This window comes from Neolamprologus multifasciatus, unplaced genomic scaffold (assembly GCF_963576455.1).
Source record: "Neolamprologus multifasciatus unplaced genomic scaffold, fNeoMul1.2 chr13_unloc_1, whole genome shotgun sequence".
NCBI classification, from domain to species: Eukaryota; Metazoa; Chordata; class Actinopteri; order Cichliformes; family Cichlidae; genus Neolamprologus; species Neolamprologus multifasciatus.
Genome location: NW_028181974.1, coordinates 498,359 through 518,633, shown reverse-complemented (window position 1 = coordinate 518,633; position 20,275 = coordinate 498,359). Strand labels below are relative to the sequence as shown.

The 20,275-nt window shown below is 43.0% G+C and overlaps 2 long non-coding RNA genes across 3 annotated transcripts; both read left to right on the top strand.

The window, feature by feature from the left end:
• The first annotated feature begins 1,985 nt into the window (after window positions 1-1,985).
• Window positions 1,986-5,244, top strand: LOC146490457 (uncharacterized). Its single transcript, XR_014872749.1, has 2 exons — window positions 1,986-5,132; window positions 5,172-5,244. It is a non-coding gene; the product is annotated as an uncharacterized LOC146490457 (long non-coding RNA).
• Window positions 5,245-17,169: 11,925 nt separating this feature from the next.
• On the top strand, window positions 17,170-20,017 carry LOC146490456 (uncharacterized). Of its 2 annotated transcripts, none has more exons than XR_014872748.1 (3): window positions 17,170-17,226; window positions 17,339-17,452; window positions 17,582-20,017. It is a non-coding gene; the product is annotated as an uncharacterized LOC146490456 (long non-coding RNA). The 2 variants fall into 2 exon arrangements; XR_014872747.1 differs by having other exon boundaries at window positions 17,339-17,497.
• The last annotated feature ends 258 nt before the right edge of the window (window positions 20,018-20,275 follow it).

Here is a 20,275-nt window from a genome sequence, read left to right as displayed (position 1 = left end):
TAAATGTGTATATTTTATCCTTGTACAAAACTAAATGGGAATTTTATCTGAAGGTGTTAGCATTCATTTGATTATACTCAAAGTTAACCTAACCACAACAAAGTGACACTTCGGGATCTATGCCATCACTGCATAGATTATCATGATGGTTTTTATAAAATGCCGTAGTAGATGAGTCTGATTAGGTTTCAAATGGTTAATCGATTGTTGATTTCACACATTTGTGGGCTCTTGGCTAACAAATGGATTGTGATTTCAGCAGGGAGCAATCCCATCAGCCAGCTGACAATGTCTCACTGATTTCAACATCTGTTAAGAGCTAATCAATAAACTGATTGGCAGCAGCCGTAGCCTGAAGGTTAGACTTTATCCATTTATTGTCTGTGGCACTGAGGTCACACATGTAACGGTAAACATTGAGCTCTATTAAGCTGACATTCTGGAGGGATGTAAAGTAGTTAGTGTAGCTGACATCAGCAGTTCTTAAGTGCTATTTGAGTCATAACAGGAAAATGACCTTATTTAATCCCTCAGATATGACTTCCGTCCAACAGGACATTGCAATTCAGCATTTTTTAATAGACTACAGCAGTGTTCAGTCATAACAGCTTTACAACTCTTTAACAAGTAAATCACATAGAAAAAGATACTTTTGCACAACATTTGGGGTTATCGCTCATTCACCACGCAAATTTAGCATGGCCAATAGAGACTAAATAGACAAATTATTATGGAACATGCCAGGTTAAATGAAAACTCATTAGCCTTCAAGGCACCTAACCCAGCAACCCTGTTGATGATTTGGAAAGACTAGTCCATTGATTAATTAAACATTAATGATTACAAAATGAGAGACTCCATTAGTCAGTAATGACATCTTGACTGTATGGCAAAGCTACACAGAAAACTGAAAGTGCTCACTGATTTTTATTTATTTATTTATTATTTCCTTTCTGCTCCAGCAATCCTAACCATAGACCACCCAGTCTCTGATTCCATGGACCACCAGCATTTCTTATCAGTGTCCTGCAGAAAAGCCATATCTTAAATTTTGGCTTTTGTGGAATGGAGAGCTGATAAGACCCCATACATCTGAGCGGATCCCCTGTGAACCACTGAATCTGATATCCCTGCAACCTAGCCTTAACAGCTTTAATATATTTAAGGTATGTGACGCTTTGCAGTCCCGGATCATGTTCTCAGACTACATATCCACTTGTCTCAGAACATCATGTCGACTGTGAAGTGGGTACATAAAAATCAGAGAAGATCCACTTCAAACTGTATAAATTCTCTAATCTCTGTCAGCAGCTTCACCTCTCCCTTCCATGTCCTTATTTTCTCAGTGTTCTGCCTATCAACCCAGAGAGGGGTCACTTGATTACTCACTTCTTTCTTTTCTTTAAGCCACAACCATCTGTCACATAGAGACATAAGAACAAGGAGAAAGTGAGTTGAATGATAACATGACAGGTGATGCATATTTGATGTTTAGCGTACTGTGGACTTCCAAATGAGCCAGAACAAATTGACGACCACCGTCAAGACTAACTGGCACGGGAGAGAGAGGCTTGGCAAGAAAACTAATTTTGATAAAGAGGAAAAAAATATATGTTCGTGCGCTCCACACATGGAATAAAAATGTTTCAAATAAGAACTTCCACGCACCCGTTCTGAGCATTGTAAAATACCACAGGGTTATCGGTGGGTATTCCGGAAGTATAGTCATTTTATTTCAGAATAAAAGCGCAACAATTTCATACAGAACGTATTCTGGTACTCTGGTCAACAGCGTTAACGTTGTTGAATATTATGGTTAGACACTAACCATCACACCTACCAGGCTCTCTTTTCTCTCTCTTAAATTGATAGCATTTTGTTTAAATACAAGTTAAAGTTAATTTACCATATTAAACAGGTTATTTTAGTTTAATTGACTTAATGTGTTTGTTAATTGGCCCACATTGGCTAAAGGTAACCCTCAGTTCTCTGCATTGCATAGTCTGCAGTCCCCTTAAAGCAGGGTGGGCAATTAATTTTCCCAAGGGTAACATTTGAAAATGGGACAGAACTCAGTTCTGTTCAGTATCTATTTATGTCTTTATAAGCTTGTTGGCGCAGTCCTCCACAACAGCCTGGTTTATTGTGTAAACCAGGGGTGTCCAAACAACTTACTTGCGGGCCAACTCCGGCCCGCGGTTCATTTTTAATTGGTCCGCAAGTAATTTTATAAATAGAATAGAATATGGCCCGCACTTCAACTTTTGCTTGAGTATATTGCACTTATTAGTTTTAACACCAGGGGGAGCTGCTGTTAATCAAGGCAGTTGCTCCACCAAAAAGGACAATCACAGAAGAAATGTACCCCCAAGTTACTAAACATGGCAGAACCAAAGAAGCGAAAGGTAGAAAGTGAGTGCAGAAAATTTCAGACACGGTGGGAGGGAGAGTGAATATTTCAAAGAATTCAAGGGGAAGTGTATCTGTTTTATCTGCACTGAAACTGTGGCAATTATGAAAGACTATAATGTACGACCTCATTATGAAACCAAACATCAGGCCTATGCATCTTACACTGGTGCTGAGTGAGAGCAGAAATTAAAGCAAAGGGTAGCTCTCCTGCAGGGTCAGCAACAGTATCTTTTCGTGCTCAAATTGTCCAGGAAAAGGCTCCAATAGCCAGCTATGAGGTCGCCCAACTCACCGCAACACATGGCAAGCCTTTTTCAGATGGAGACCTCATAAAACACGGCCTCGTTAAAGTCACCGAAATAATGTGCCCGGAAAAAGTGCAGGACTTCAACAACGTCAGCATGTCCAGAGATAAAGTTGTGCGACGCATTGAAGACTTGTCAGCCAACATTAAACTGCAACTGTCTGATAAAGCTGTGCTTTTGATTTTGATGAGAGCACCGATGCCACAGACACCGCACAGCTGCTAATTTTTTTGCGGGGAGTGGACGAGAGCACGAGCGCTTTAGGTGAGTAAAAAATATATTCCACAGTGCCCGTGTGTTAATAAGCATCCATGTGCAGGTATACATGCTTCAAATACCAATAATGCGCATCAATTCTGTCACTACCCCGCTTTTGCGCACCACTTTCTTATATGCGTTTTTTTTGTTAACACACAGAGTACACACCGCTGTGCACAGCGCACGCAGTCAGCTGATCTCATCTGATGCAGATCTGCTCCTTGATCAAGTGACATTTGTCCTGATTTTTGGCACGAGTGGCGTACGATCAGCACCGCAGCTGGATGGCCCGATTTACAAACCCAGCGCAGCTGATACTCACCAGAATAATTAACTAAAATTATATGCACTCCTGTTATTAAGTCCAGTTCAGTCTGTTATGTTGATAACGGTTTCAAACGAACGTTAATAGGTGTGTTGCTAAGTCTAATAATTTAAATAACAAACTTGAAATGTACCCGTCCCATTTTCCCCTCTATTGTTTTTTCTCTGTGCTGTAAATCTTCTGTCTAAGAAGAAATCTGAGGCTGCTGTTCTGAGAATGAGCGACCAAAGCTTTTTCTGAATAAATCAATAAAGATCCATTTATGGAAAGTTGTGATGAAGGCAGTTTTGTCTTTAATTATATTCAACAATATAACATATTTGACCACTTTTAAGTGATTTTTCTAACTTTAATACAGTAAATTTAAGGTTATATACCTAATTTCTAGTAAGTGGCCCCTCCTATATTTTTATGTATGTGGCCCTCAGTGAAAAAAGTTTGGACATCCCTGGTGTAAACCCTTGGGAAAATTCTTTAAGTGATTGGTAGCAGAATTCATGTTTACATAGGAACATCGTGGAAGCAAAGGGATCTTCTATGGGCAGACAATGACAATCAGACACTTAAGGGCAGCCTCAGACATTTTTATATGACTACTTTATCAAGAGCGGATGTAAATTAAACTTCACATTCATGGTATGGAGGGTGCCTGGGGTGGGGGGTTCTATTACCATTCAAAAGTGAAGACTTTTAGGAATTTGGGAAATTTTGGAATGCATTTTGAATGACATGCAGACTTGCATGGGCGGATAGATTCCTCAAATGGTATTCCAGCCATCTGCCACTGTAACACCAGTAGTGCAATTTTATAAATGTTCCTATATCCAGTCACACTGTCAGATTATGTCCTTATCCTAAAAACCAGTCCCATGTGGTTAAAAAAAAGTATTTGAAAAGCGCCACTCTCTGCTTTTATTTTGAAATCTGTATGAGGAAGCGATGTTCTCCTCTCAGATGAAACATGGCACTTGTCGGACCTGACACGCTCTGGGGATTAACGGTAACAGAGCAGCGACCTGCGAAGAGGATCGCGAAGCAGGTTAAGCTTTCAGTGAGCGAGTAACCGGGCGGCAGCTTGGCCGGGATGTTACTGCTCTATTTATTCTGCTTCATTTTCTGCCCTTTTATACATTTTCCTCTTCTCTTTAACTCCTGACTGCAGCGGAGACCCACAGAGTTGAGAGAGGGTGAGCGACGGGAAGAGAGACTCAGAGACAGAAAGAGAGAGAGAGCAAGAGAGAGAGAGGACAGCGAGAAAGAGAACGGGAGGGAGTGGGTGTAAAAGAAAATCCCAAATTCGATATTAAAAGCTTGTCTAACAAGCCAGGAAATGTACTGGTTTGGATTTTTAAGTGCTTAATGACCAACAAACTCTCCCTAACCCGCGGAATTTTTCTGGATTAATTTGAGTTTTCCACCCCCTTCCTTTCCTACCTGGGATATTTTCTGCCGTGCAGCGGAATTCTCCCTGTTTCACCTGCCCTAGCTGGCAGCTGGCAAGGATGAAGACTCCGAGGCTGCAGCTGGCGAGGATGAAGACTCCGAGGCTGCAGCTGGCGAGGATGAAGACTCCGAGGCTGCAGCTGGCGGCGGCGTGGAAGCCGGAGATGGAGGCGCTGCAGCAGGCGGCGGCGTGGACGAAACTGTGGATGCGGCTGCTGCTGCAAGCGTGGATGCCGCTGCTGGTGGAGCAGCTGGTGGCTGGATGGGCTCCTCGGGCCCCCCAGCTGACGAGGAAGGTTGCTGGACGGGCTCCTCGGGCCCTCCAGCGAGAACAATCTCAGGACCAGTGGGCACAGGGGCCCCTGGCAGGCACAGAACAGAACCAGCAGGTGCGGGGACCTCTGGTGGGCACAGAACAGAACCAGCAGGTGCACGGGCCTGAAGACACATTTTTAAAAATGTTTTTGTATATTGAAATAAATGTTACACCATAACAACCTACATGGTTTTAATTTGAATTTAATCTAGCTTCCATTTTAGTCCAAATCATCCACCTTTGTCACTCCAGTCTTCTCTATCCTCTATCATTACATTTGTAAACCTCCTCTGAGGTTTTTTTCTCCTGCCTGGGAGCTCCATTTTCACCGCCCTTTGTTCAGGATATCCAAACTGCTCATCATGAGCCGTCCCTGTGATATACTCCTTTCTAACTCTCCATCTCCATCTGTTTCCTTTGTGTTAATGCCACTTTCTGCAAACCATAAATCATAGCAGGTTGCCTAAGTGGGGGGAGTGGATGGAGGGCGCTCTCTTCTTTGCGTTGCTTATGCATAGTTGATTGCGTTGTATTGTTGACCCCAGGTATTTGAACTCATTCTTCTTCTCTCCAAATCATATCTCCACCTCTTCAAGTCTCATCACTGTCTCACTATCCTCATACATGTCCTACACAACCCTCACCAATTTATCTGCCACTCATGACAGTGCAACAGTTCGTCTTTTGGGACCCTATCATGTGATTTCTCTACATTTACAAAGACACAGTGCAGCTCATTCTGACCTTCTCTACACTTCTCCGACAACACTCTCAAAGCAAACATCACATTTGTAGTGCTCTTTCTCGACATGAAGCCATGCTGCTGCTCACTGTTGTCACCTCTCTTCTTAACCTACCATCAACAACTTTCCGTAGCGCCGCGTCATGGCTCATCTGCTTTATCCCTCTGTAGTTACTACAGCTCTGCACATCACCCTTGTTCTTGAATCCTCAAACATCCACTCTCCCTCCAATATTGTCGACACTTTTTTGTCTATATTTCCTTTGTGCCATTTTGTAGGTTAAAATATCCTTAATTTTTTTAACGTGTGCTTGAATGTAACAGAAAGTCATAGTTGTAGGCAGCAGATGCTTCCCTTCTCTTGGTTTGCCAATCTTCCAAAAGTTGGTAATGGCTCTCATTTTAACTATATTGGGTGGGACTTGTCACAGTAAAGGGACATACATAAGAGAGTTTAGATATGTTAGGTGTGTCCTTCTAATTTCTTCTCATATATACATGTACGAGTATATGAAAATGAGGTGCATCTGTAAAGGTGGTATAGATTAATAGAATGAAAGAAACATACATACCTGTGCTTCAAGTATGGGATGCGTGTGGTATGTGATATAAAAATTTAGATGACAGTAAGATAAATGGTACTCTTCAGTACCATTTATCTTTAATTTTTATGGAGTTTAATGGAAACTCTTCAGTGATGTTGTTGTAACCCAGTGTTAATTTGGTTATCTGATATTGTGTAATATTCAGTATATATATATATATATGTATATCTATATTGGGTGTTCAGTTATAAAATGTTCTTCAATGATTTTGAGTTTTTTTATTGCTATTGGTTTGCGGCTGCTTTACGACAGTCGACTGTGGTAGTACATCCTAGCGGGAGGGGCTATGAGCTCACGTGGCTTGTAGCTGTGCCAGAGAGCAAGCTTGGGTGAGCTAGCGGGGAATATCGCCTTCTGCAGTAGCCTTAAAAGACTATTGTTCGTTCTCCTGCCAGGTAAAAATCTGTTTTGTATGTATATTATACTATTCCATGTGTTATCATGTGTTTGCTATGATGTGATGTGTAGTAATGGTTATTAAGGTGCTAATCGCTAATCGGGGACAAGCTAGCAAGCTCGACAATTAGCCGCCATGCTAAGCGGATGTTGGTAGCCAAGTTCGTATGTCACTGTGGGGTTAGGAGCTCACGTGGCTTGTAGCTGTGCCAGAGAGCAAGCTTGGGTGAGCTAGCGGGGAATATCGCCTTCTGCAGTAGCCTTAAAAAAAGACTATTGTTCGTTCTCCTGCCAGACGCCTCGCTGCTGTGCTGCCTTACTGCTGTGCTGCCTTACTGCTGTGCTGTCTCGCTGGTGCCATTAAAGGACCGGCGGCTGCCATCCATTCATCCATCCGGACCTCGATTATTTGGACCGAAGTACTCACACACGCCCGCACTCAGTGCCATACATTCTCTTTATTTTGCTGGCCAGCTAACACCATTGTTTTGTTTTCTTTTTGCATTCACAAAGACTATCCAAAGACATTTTGGTTATTGTCAAATAGACACTCTCTGATTACGGACTGAGGAGGTTGTGGTGTTACAACCCCAGGACTGAGAAAAAAGACTCTTTACATAATATATTCACTTGTCTCTTGGTTAGGAGAAGTGACTATTGATGGAAATATTTTTTTCTTCTTCTTGTCTTTGTTTATATTGTATCCCAGAGAAGTTTTAAGTTGTTCAGGTTGAAACATTTGCACTTAAAGTCTGTTAAGTTTCCTTTGATGTATCAGTGTCAAGCTGATGTTTAAGAGGGTATGTTAAGGACAGATGTGCTCCAGTCCATCAATCCCTTAAAGTGCTGGACACCGATGGTAAATTGCCATCAGACCCTAAATAAATTGTCCTCTGCTGTTATCCATATTGCTTCACTCATTCTTTTGTGAGTAGACGTATTGGTTACAACTAAAAGTAGTAGGAAAAATTGGCGCCCGAACAGGGACTGGAGCGCATCACTAACTTTATCCTGAAGCACATGCACAGACATCTGTGAATTAATCTACTGCTTTGCAGAGAGAGACAATGGAGTTTTGTGACAGGTATGGTTTTGATCCAGAGTACACTGTTTTGTTAAAAGGGGTTAAAGCCAAGATTAAACTACAAGAGGTGCAAAGAGCATTCGCTTTGCTGGATCACGTTGTCAAAATTCAACAAATAGATTGATCAATTGATGATGTGACTGCTAGTTTCAGAGAACAAGTAAACGAACTGGCATTAGCATATAATGTGAGCCCCATGACTTTAAATCAGGCTGCAGTGAGCCATATGTGTGGGAAAAATGATACATATAAGGGGTTAGCTACCTCAACTCCTGCCTTGGGAGTTAAAACTCAGTACACACCCGGTCCCAGGTCAACTGCCGCCTGTGATGATAGCCATGCGCCCAAAGCTAAACAGGCACTTGATGCGGACTCCCTGCTTGTTGATCCTGTGCCAGCGGAGGTTCAGAGAGTCATTGTGGAGCACATTGTAAAACATGACTCGCCCATGCACACTCCCTCTGCTTTTGAGTTCCGCTCATTTTCTGGAAACTCTCCAAAACCCCCTAATGAGGTAGAGTACAGGGTATGGCGACTTAGAGCTAAACAGGTGCTAAATGACTCTTCCCTTTCTGAAGGGCAGCAGCGCCGTGTTTTCCTCGATAGCTTGGCTAGCCCTGCTTTGAATGTGGCCCTTTCTATTGGGTCTCAAGCACCACCAAAAGACTACCTCAATGAGCTCGACAAGGCTTATGGCAATGTCACTGGAGGTGAAGAGCTGTATATCCAGTACCTAGAGACTCATCAGAATAGTGGAGAAAAGGCATCTGATTACTTGCGCCGACTCCAGACGTTGCTGCAGGAGGTAGTTGACGGTAACGGCATACCTAGAAGTGATTTCGATGTTCAGCTACTAAAGCAGTTCCTCAGAGGTTGCTGGGATGACTCTTTAATTGCCACTCTGCATCTAAAAGAAATAGTGGGATCGGCACATCATGTTATTCCCACTTTCTCAGAGCTGCTTTTTAAAATCAGAACTTATGAGAAAGAGAGTCAATTAAAAGAAATGCGCAGGAGACGTTACATGAGCGGCACCTCAACTAAAGTGCAGGCTCGAACCCTTGTAGCCACAGATGACTGCAGGCCTTCTGGCACACCTCCCACAGCTCTGGATGTTTGTACCAGAGAGCAACTGGAGGAGAGAATCAGGCAGCTAGAAGCAGAGCTAATGAACAGCTCATCTGCAGCAAATTCTCAATCTCCCAAAAGTGATAAAACTAGGCAGAAGCTATCGCACAAAACCAAAATCCACAATCCATCTCCACCAACTCCTGCTAGGCTACCTGGTGATCATAAAAGGGTTGGGAAATTTTGCTATAATTGTGGGGAGGATTCACATATGCTGCCACAATGTTCAAACCCAACCAATGCCATATTAGTGCAAAAGAAATTGTGTGAAAGGCACAGTGCTGGGCAAAGCCAGTGTTCAATGGCTCAACGACAGAATAGTCCACAGTCCAACTTGCCTTTAAACAAGTAGGAGCTCCTGCTGTGGAACGAGCAGGAGCTGATGGTCAGACCAGTTCCAAGCCTTCAAGCCAGTGCATGTACGAAGCCCCAGCTCCAACGGTGCCTTCCCAGTTTCCCCAGGGTCTAATTGGGGAGCCTTGTGATGGTTTAGCATGGTTAGATCAAGTTCAGTGTCGGTGTTTAATTGACACCGGGTCCCAAGTGTCAATAATATCAGAGTCATTCTATTCTCGCTATCTTTCTCATAGAGAACTGTTCTCTATAAAAGAGGTACTAGACATCGAAAGTGCGGCTGGACAAAAGGTACCATATGTGGGGTACATTGAGGCTAAAGTTCAGTTCCCTGAAAGTGCTTGTGGCACAGACAAGTGTTTCAACATCTTAGCATTAGTTAGTCCAGATCAATCATACAATGATAAGTTTTCTCTTCTTGTGGGCACAAATGTGTTAGGTCCCATGATACAAGACTGTCAAAAAAAGGGTGGAGCAAAGTTCCTGCAGACTCTACCCATTGACACCAACTGGGTCATGGCATATACCGAATGTTTCAAACAGGCTGACCCCCAAGCAGACGAGGTCAAAGCCCTCCGTGTTGCACTCTCCAGCAAGGTACCGGTGCATTTGAAACCTGGTGAGGTGTATACTTTAAAAGCCATCTGCCACACTAAACCTGGGAGCGATAAATTTCAGGCTCTTGTGTGTAGCTCGGAGGACACACCCACACCAGGGGGGCTTATCCTCTATGACCAGATAGTGGATGTAAAACCTATGTCCCACTGTAAGTTTAAAGTTGCGGTCAAAAATGCCTCTCGGCGGGGCATCACACTGTATCCTGGGACAGCTATTGCTGAGTGCTCCCCCATTAATTGGGCAGTTCCCGTTGCACTCTCTGATCTGAACCCCCAGCCCAAAGATGCTCCTCTGCAGGCACATTCCCTGCTAGCTTCTCACCGCGAAGACGGTAGCCAATCTGCGGTGCCTCTTGGCCTTGATTTTGGGGACAGCCCGATATCACCACAATTTAAAGAGCACATACAGGCTAGAATTGTCAAAGAAGCATCAGATGCTTTCTCGAAACATGATCTTGACGTTGGTAGTGTGACTGGGGTCAGTCATCGCATTGAGTTAGAACCTCATGTCCCATTCAAAGAGCGGACAAGACGTGTTTCGCCCGCTGATTTCAATGACTTGAAAAGACACCTCCAAGACCTTTTGGCAGCAGGCATTATAGAGGAGTCACATAGCCCCTATGCCTCTCCAGTAGTGCTTGTTAGGAAAAAGAATGGGGAACTGCGAATGGTTGTAGATTATCGGAGACTAAACAACTTCACCAAAAAGGACGCATACCCATTGCCTCGTATAGAGGAGACGTTCACTCTGCTCTCTGGTTCAAAATGGTTCACTGTTTTAGATCTCAAGAGCGGGTACTATCAACTTGAAGTTGAGCCATGTGATCGACCCAAGACAGCATTTACAACGCCGTTTGGAACATGGCAATTTCGGAGGATGCCCCAAGGCTTGACTAACTCCCCTGCCACGTTTCAACGGACCATGGAGAAAGTGATGGAGGGAATTAACCTCCAGGAGGTTGTTGCATTTCTAGATGACCTCATAATCTTCTCCAACTCACTGGAAGAGCATGAAGAGCGGGTGATGAAGGTCCTTAAGCGCATTGCTGAGTTTGGTCTGAAGTTATCCCCTTCTAAATGCAAGTTCTTCCAAACCTCCGTGAAATATCTGGGGCATGTAATATCTGCCCAGGGGATCCAGCCTGACCCAGACAAAATTACTGCTGTGAAAGACTGGCCATGCCCACAAAATGCCAAAGAGCTTCGGTCATTTCTAGGTTTCACGGGGTATTACAGGCGGTTTGTGAGGGATTATTCTTGCATTGTCAGGCCTCTCAGTGACTTGTTGAAGGGAGAACTAGCCCCCAGGCATAAAGGCCAAAAACATTGGCCACGAACAAAGTCACCCTCACTTGGGGCAAAATGGACCCCTGCCTGCCAGGCTGCTTTTGGCCTTATTGTTGAAAAACTGATTTCAGCACCTGTTCTGGCTTTCGCCAACTGGCAGCTCCCGTACGTACTACACACAGATGCCAGTATGTCAGGCCTGGGGGCAGCGTTGTATCAGGTTCAAGACGGCCAGACTCGAGTAGTAGCTTATTCTAGTCGTGGCCTCTCCAAAAGCGAAAAGAATTACCCTGTACATAAATTAGAATTTCTTGCCCTCAAGTGGGCAGTAAGTGAGAAGTTCCATGATTATTTGTATGGGGCTAATTTCAAGGTGCTGACTGATAACAACCCTATGACATATGTGTTGACCAGTGCGAAGCTTGATGCTACAAGTCACAGATGGCTTGCTGCTCTGTCGCTTTACAACTTTGACATACACTACAAATCTGGCCAACATAACACTGACGCTGACGGGCTCTCTAGGAGGCCTCATGGACCCTCAGAGGAGGACGAGGAGTCCCTGGAGACAGACAGAAAAATCTCCAGCATGCTGGAATGTGCTAGCTTGTCCCCTGAGGAGTTTAAAGTTCTCGATGGGGAGGCAATGAGTACTTTGTGTAAGCGTCATAGTGTCAATGTCAACACGATCTTAGGTGAAGGCACACAGACAGTCGACACTGTAATCCCTGCCGTGGAAACACTCTTGTGCAATGACAGTGTAGTTCCTGATGACCTTGAGGATCCGGTCCCCATACCTGGCCAGTCAGCCCTACCAGGAATGTCTATGGTGGACTGGTATCAGTTAGAGAAATGACAGCTCTTTAGCCCGCATCATAGGCATTTTAGAGACTGGGGATGAGACTTTTGACAGAAAGTCTGAGGAACCTGAGGTGGTTCTGTTTTTACGGGAGAAATCCAAGTTACTTCTAGTTGAGGGGGTGCTATACCGTAGAGTTTTTGATCAAAAGGGGGAGGCCTTCCATCAACTTGTCATCCCTAATAGCCATCGAGAGAGAGCCTTCCAAGGTGTTCATGACGAGACAGGTCACATGGGTATTGAGAGAACCTTAGAACTGGCTAGAGCGAGGTTTTACTGGCCAAAAATGGCTAGCTACATTGAGAACAAATGTAAAACATGTGAGAGGTGTGTGAAACGAAAGGCACGAGTGCAGAAAGCCTCTAAACTTGTCAACATCAAGGTCAGTGGTCCCCTTGAGTTAGTGTGCATAGATTTTCTGACAATAGAACCCGATTCGAGAGACACCAGGAACATCCTAGTACTAACTGATCATTTTACAAAATATGCACAGGCATATCCCACGAGAGATCAGACAGCGAAAACGGTGTCCACGGTGTTATGGGAGAACTTCATCAGTCACTACGGGTTTCCTCGCAGAATCCATAGTGATCAAGGTGCTTGTTTTGAATCTGTAATAGTGGCAGAGCTTTGTAAACTAGCAGGGATTACAAAGTCCCGTACAACACCCTACCATCCACGTGGAAATCCAGTGGAAAGATTCAACAGGACTCTGTTGGACCTCCTCGGAACTCTGGAGGATAAGAAAAAAGAGGAGTGGAGGAAGTATGTTCGCCCCCTTGTACATGCTTATAACTGTACAAAACATGACGCAACTGGAGAAGCACCCTTCCTTCTGATGTTTGGTAGAGAGCCACGCCTTCTGATTGACCTCTGTTTTGGACTTAGTCCACGTGGCCACAGCACCAGAACACATATTCAGTATGTACGAGAACTAAAGAGTAGGCTGAAGTATGCATACGACCTAGCCTCAAGAAATGCTGAGAAGAGACAATTGTTGAACAAAAGACGCTGGGATGCTAAGGTTACTGTCCTTCCATTGGAAGTGGGTGACAGAGTCCTGGTAAGGAATCTGAGCCTCAGAAAGAAACACAAAATCTCTGATAAGTGGGAGCCTATTGTGCACATCGTTGTTAAGCAGCCGGATGAGTCTATCCCAGTTTATGTGATTAGGCCAGAGGATGCAGAGGGCAGAGAGCGAGTTCTGCATCGTGACATGCTTCTTCCCTGTGGGTTCCTACCGGTTAACCTGCAATGTGACAGTCAGGATGTGCTAACCAGTTCCGTTCAACCTCTCATGAGAGCGGATGCAGGGAGCAACACAGAAGAAACTCAGCTGGAGGAGGAGTTTGGGCAAGACGAGGAAATAAACTTTGCATCCAGCCAATTTACTGACAATGACTTGTTGGCGGATCAAAGGGATGTTCTGGGAGAACAGGAGGCGTCCCAGCCACAGTATCCTCTGAATCCTGGGGCACCTGAATTCATTCTAGATCTGACAGGATCGGAGACAGCAAACGCTGAAGAAGTGCTCAGCCCAGCCCCAACATGTGGTAGGCCACGAAGGAGGAGAGTGCCACCGGCTTACCTCAGTGACTATCAGGTCGGCTACAAAGTCGATTGTAAGCATCACAGTTTCAATGCGCCAATGACACTTGCATTGCTCAATAACTTTTTCCTGTCATTACAGCAACAGATTGCTGGGTTAGTGCAATCTCTGTCAGGTGATAGTGACGGGGACGTCACACTTTAAGCAGGGGTGGATGTAACCCAGTGTTAATTTGGTTATCTGATATTGTGTAATATTCAGTATATATATATATATATATGTATATCTATATTGGGTGTTCAGTTATAAAATGTTCTTCAATGATTTTGAGTTTTTTTATTGCTATTGGTTTGCGGCTGCTTTACGACAGTCGACTGTGGTAGTACATCCTAGCGGGAGGGGCTATGAGCTCACGTGGCTTGTAGCTGTGCCAGAGAGCAAGCTTGGGTGAGCTAGCGGGGAATATCGCCTTCTGCAGTAGCCTTAAAAAAAGACTATTGTTCGTTCTCCTGCCAGACGCCTCGCTGCTGTGCTGCCTTACTGCTGTGCTGTCTCGCTGGTGCCATTAAAGGACCGGCGGCTGCCATCCATTCATCCATCCGGACCTCGATTATTTGGACCGAAGTACTCACACACGCCCGCACTCAGTGCCATACATTCTCTTTATTTTGCTGGCCAGCTAACACCATTGTTTTGTTTTCTTTTTGCATTCACAAAGACTATCCAAAGACATTTTGGTTATTGTCAAATAGACACTCTCTGATTACGGACTGAGGAGGTTGTGGTGTTACAACCCCAGGACTGAGAAAAAAGACTCTTTACATAATATATTCACTTGTCTCTTGGTTAGGAGAAGTGACTATTGATGGAAATATTTTTTTCTTCTTCTTGTCTTTGTTTATATTGTATCCCAGAGAAGTTTTAAGTTGTTCAGGTTGAAACATTTGCACTTAAAGTCTGTTAAGTTTCCTTTGATGTATCAGTGTCAAGCTGATGTTTAAGAGGGTATGTTAAGGACAGATGTGCTCCAGTCCATCAATCCCTTAAAGTGCTGGACACCGATGGTAAATTGCCATCAGACCCTAAATAAATTGTCCTCTGCTGTTATCCATATTGCTTCACTCATTCTTTTGTGAGTAGACGTATTGGTTACATTGTCACACGATATTACATATTGAATGCTTAAATCTTGAAGATTTGTAGGTCTTTATTAGAGATGGCACGATACCACTTTTTTATGTCCGATACCGATATCATAAATTTGGATATCTGCCGATACCGATATGAATCCGATATAGTGTGTTTTTTAATCAATAAAACTGTTTTTTTTAATATCTTGCTTTTGTATAAGTTCATACTCAAGTTAAAAAACAACAACAACACTAAAGCTATTCTGTTATACCTGTATGTAAAAAAAACAAAAACAAAAAAACACTGCACCCAAAATATTTCATAGATCAGCAACACTGATCAATCTAATAAAGTTAAACCTACACCATCCTCCCTATTCTGGTATTTTAAAGAGTACTTTGCAGAAATATTAAGCAACCTAACTAATAGGGTTGCAAACTCCCAGCAAAAGAAAATAGGGACCACCCCCCACCCTCTTCCTCATGATGCTTAATTAATGTAATCAACTTTCATTTGATGCAGGGTGAAAAAAAATTCACAGAAATAAATTATTTTTCAAGAATAATTAAATAGATTCAACATCTTTCTTCAACAGAATTGCAGACTGCATAGATGGTACTTTCCCAAAGGAAAAAGTAGTATAGCTTACTAGGGTATATTAGACTTAACAGTTACTATATACAGTAATGGACTTCTATACATTTTACATCAGATTAAAACTTTGGGTGTAAGAGTCAGATAATTATTTATTAAAAGCTAGACATTTTAAATGAGAATAAGAAAGAAAAGTATGTCTTTGTGCCCCCTTTTCCCTGTTAATGCCCTATCGGCCCCCCTGGCTAAACTTTGCTAGATCCGCCCCTGTACAGTTACCAGCTGTCAGCTGCGTAGAAAAGGATCCTGGTGTAGAAAGTAATATTAAATAAATTCTAACAACAGCTTATCAAGTTTAAACGTGCTGCTGTTGTTCAGCCGCTGGTTTCTTCTTTCTGGTGCAAAGTGGGCCAAAAACAAAGAAGAGAGACGGACTCGCGACAGAAAAGCCGATCAGCTGATCATTAAGCAGTTTCACGATTGAAGTAGCAGCAGGAGAGAGAGAGAAGAGGCAGTTGCTCTATATATCGGTTGTTAAGCTTAACGCTGGAATGCTTTACAAACATTCAGAGATGAACTTACACACTTGCTTTACTTCTCTCTGAGATAACTTCCTCGGAGATGAAATGTTTGCTAGCAGGCTACAAATACGCACAGCCGGTCTATCACGTGACCACACTGCTCCGACGTGCTACGGTTATGAGCCGAGTTACGCTGTGTTGCAAGTTTTGTGAGGTGCTTTTTTGATATTTAATGGATCGGATTACATTTTTTATTTCTCTCCGATATCCGATCAAGTAATTTAGGTCAGTATCGGACCGATACGTAATATCGGATCGGTCCATCTCTAGTCTTTATACATTCCACTGAACTTCAATGAGGAGTCTCAGTTTTCGGTGTTTCGAAACGCCGTTTACGTATGGACGAAACAGCTGCGTGTTCAAAAATACCTGTGTAGGTGTGGACGTAGCATAAGAGTTAGCACTTTATTTTATTACTACCTGTAATTTATTACAGATTACTTGTATTGGCCCTGACCCTAACCTTAAATTAAAAAATGACACAGAAAACAATTTGGCATTGAAAACAAGCCAAAGTAACGGACACGAAAGAAGACAACAAAATGCAAAAAAAGAAATACCTTTCGAAATTTAAACCAAAATTCATACTTACCTGAAACTAACGGACACGGGGAAAAGAAAAACCTGTAAAAGAAATACTTAACTTTCAAAATAAAATTAGGGCTGAAATTGTTCACATCAACACCACTGTGGTCCTAAACCTAGTGGATTGTGGCCATTATGAATGCATGCCATATGATGACTGCTCCAATCTGAAAAAAACTTCCAGACTAGATAATAACCCTCCCAAAGGTCACTTATTGTGCTTAACCTCTGACACTTTCAGGTTCCTGGAGCAAAGCCCCTTTAGAGCTCATTCACAGATCCTTGACAGTGAGGTGAAGAAATTTCTTTGGACCCTGGACCTAACCTGTCAAAAATCCCACCACCTGGTGAAAGTCAAAATGGAGGCACTGAAAAAGGACCAAGCTTGGAGACCAGCCCTCCTCAGCGGCTTGCCTTTGCTCCTTTTGAAATTGACAAATCCTATTCTGGCTTTGCTATTGAGGTTAAGACTCCTTCTGACGTCTGTGTGTTTGTTATTAGAAGCAAATCCTCTAGAGACAAAGTGTCAGTTGCCTTGGCTCCTGTTGAAATGGACAAATCATATTCTGGCTTTGCTGCTGCAAAGATGGTGATCTTTTCTAAAAACGATAGGACAGGTATGGAGGAGAGTGAAGCAAGAGAATGGGTTCCTAAGGTGGGCAAGAAAAATCCAGCTAAGTTTCTTCTCCTGTAGTTAACGATGTAAATATGTTGTTTTCACACATCCATGGAAAATGAGCAAAATATATATTTTTCTGCTCTAAAAGCAGTCTGTGAGCTCATCTGAAGATGATGGGACAGATGACTGGAAACCCACACAGGATGAATCTGAAGGCTATTCAGAAGAGGAGGAAGAACAAGAACGTAAAAGGATTCCTAAGGTAGCCATGAAAAACAAAACTGGGTGTCCTGTGCCACAAAGAGAGGTGAAATTCATCCTCCGTTTCAGTGCTTCCACAATCTATATATCAAAAATTAGCCAAACATATTGTTGTCTTCTCTTAAAACAGATGGTGGCAGCATCTGAAGAGGATGGGGCACATGATAGCAGACCCACACAGGATGAATCTAAAGATGATTCAAAAGATGAAGCAGAACATTTGGGACAAATGATTCACAAAGTGGCCATGGAAAAGGTAAAAATTGTTCTCAGTTTCAATGCATTCAACAAAATATGTCTTTGTATTCTTTTACGTCAGATGGTCAGCTCATATGTATGGAACACCAGGACTGCCATAATGAATTGATTAAATACACCATTAAATAATTAATTAAATGTGGCAATAATGAATTAAAATCGGAAATAATTACCATATTTTCTGGACTACAAAGCGCACCTGAATATTAGCCGCACAAGCTAAAATCAGGGGAAAATCCTGTTTTGTACATACATTAGCCGCACCTGACTAAAAGCCGCAGGTGTTTCAATGTTGACTTATCATATGTAAGAGAATATGCACAAAGCGAATTGTCAGGAAAGAGATGGCTGTTTGGAGACACATCCCTTTTATTAATATTTTGAAAACAAGTTAGGAGTACATATTTGCATAACTTTTTAGGTATATGTACAAGTAGCGGTAATTACAAGTACCAAACATGTACTGTGCTTCATAAATGAGTAACAAATGTAGTACATAACAATAACCTACCTACAGCACACCAGAAAAATAGATTCGGACTACCTTTTAGGCTCAGGTGCAGTGACACGGCTTTAACAAGAAGAAAAGCCAGTCATTCACCACCATCTTTCTCTTCTTCCTGCGCACTAAAACCACCAAAGTCCTCTTCTCCAGTGTCGGAAACGAACAGGCTCAGGATGGCTACGTCATCCACTCTCCGCTTCTCTCCTTCGTTGTCACTTTCAAAACCAAAGAAATCCTCGTTTTCAGTGTCAGAGTCGAACACCCTCAGAAGGGCCATGGCGGTGTCCTCCTCTCCATCATGCAGCAGGTCAGCCCTTCGAAATCCGTTGGTGATCGTGGATTTTTTCACACTTTTCCACGCTGTCAGAACCCACTGGTGGAGTTGGGCATAACTTTCTTTTCGCAAGTTTATCACCGCTCGCCATCCACGCCTCCCACGCCTCCCACTGAACGCATAGCGCTACTTTGAAGTTTGTTTTTTGCGCTACTTTGTACGGCACTACGTCGCCTGGCGGACGGACATGTGACCAACATACCACTCTTGAACCCCGATACTGTGTGTCTGATCACATGCCCTTCCGCCAGGCAACTGAGTAACGTACAACAGCGGAACAAACAAAACAAATCCTCTTACGATATCACAAAAATCATGGACAATCCATAGAAAAGCCGCACCTGACTGAAAGCCGCAGGGTTCAAATCTTGTGCAAAAAGTAGCGGCTTATAGCCCGACAATTACGGTAATTACATAAATATTTACGACACATGTAATTAATTAATTATTGACACATTTCATTAATTATTTAATTAATTCATTTTGGCACAGTTGACTCCTTCAGGTCTCACCATGAAATAATTTTATCTGTCAACCTCACCCATCAAACTCAGGGGGCGGGGTTAACGCTGATCGAGTCAAAACCATTGCTTTGGCCTGGTGGCCATTGTTTTTAGCACTTTGCTCTTTGCAAAAGTGCTTCGATGATTTCGGAGATGTCTGCCCAGTCTCATGGCAAAGCATGGGATAGACCCGCTCGTCTCGCAAGCAATCGAGCTGTTATTACCACCGACAAAGGGCATGCCCCGGTACACAGCTGTAATAACCCCCGCTGACACTGACTTCTTTTACTGAGGTTATATTTATCGGGTTTTATTTCCTGATGTTCTTATGTGTCCTACGTGTTTCAGTCGCCAATTCTGAATTATAACTAACATTAAAGACATGTTTAAGGAGGAGAGGGAGACAAATAAATTCGATTAACAGCTTATCTTTGGGTTTTTGTTCAGTAATCAGTAGGGCTGCACGATTAATCGTTAGAAAATCGCGACCTCGATTCATACTTATGTGCGATCTCATTTCCAAATGACAACAATTTAAAAAAAAAAAAAAAAGACGACGACGATTGTACCGCATTTTGATCCGGGACGTAATCTGCATGAAAACAAGCGCTCACTCTTCCTGCTCAACAAATGACAAGGGCGGAGCCTTATACCACGTGATACAGAAGCTGTGCCATGTGATGCTAAAATTAGCAGGGAAAAAACAACGGAGAACACGTCAGGGATGACGAGAAAGTGACAGGAGAAAATCCGTCCCGGTCAACCACCCAAACATCAATAACGGGAACCTTATACAGCGCTTCCCTATACTCGTCGAACTCCCGCAGGCACAAAGAAATTACGGAGCCTATTACTTATCACCTGACCAAAGATATGGCTCCCATCAACACTGTGCAAAACGAGGGATTTAGGAAAATGATCAACACCCTAGACAAACGCTACACAGTGCCGTCCCGCAACTATTTTTCTATTGTTGCACTACCTGCTCTATACAAGCAGTGTCGAGCAACGGTGGAGACGGAATTTCAAGCAGTACAACATTTTGCGGCGACCACAAAACGTGAGACATTTGTTGTTTTATGTTTATTTATTGTTTTTATGTTGGGTCTCAACTGTTATGAAGTTGATGTGCAGTTAATAAGTGCAATAAATATTTATATTGGAAAAGAAAATCGTGAGAGAATTGTGATCTGAATTCTAAGCCAAAAAATTGTGATTCTCATT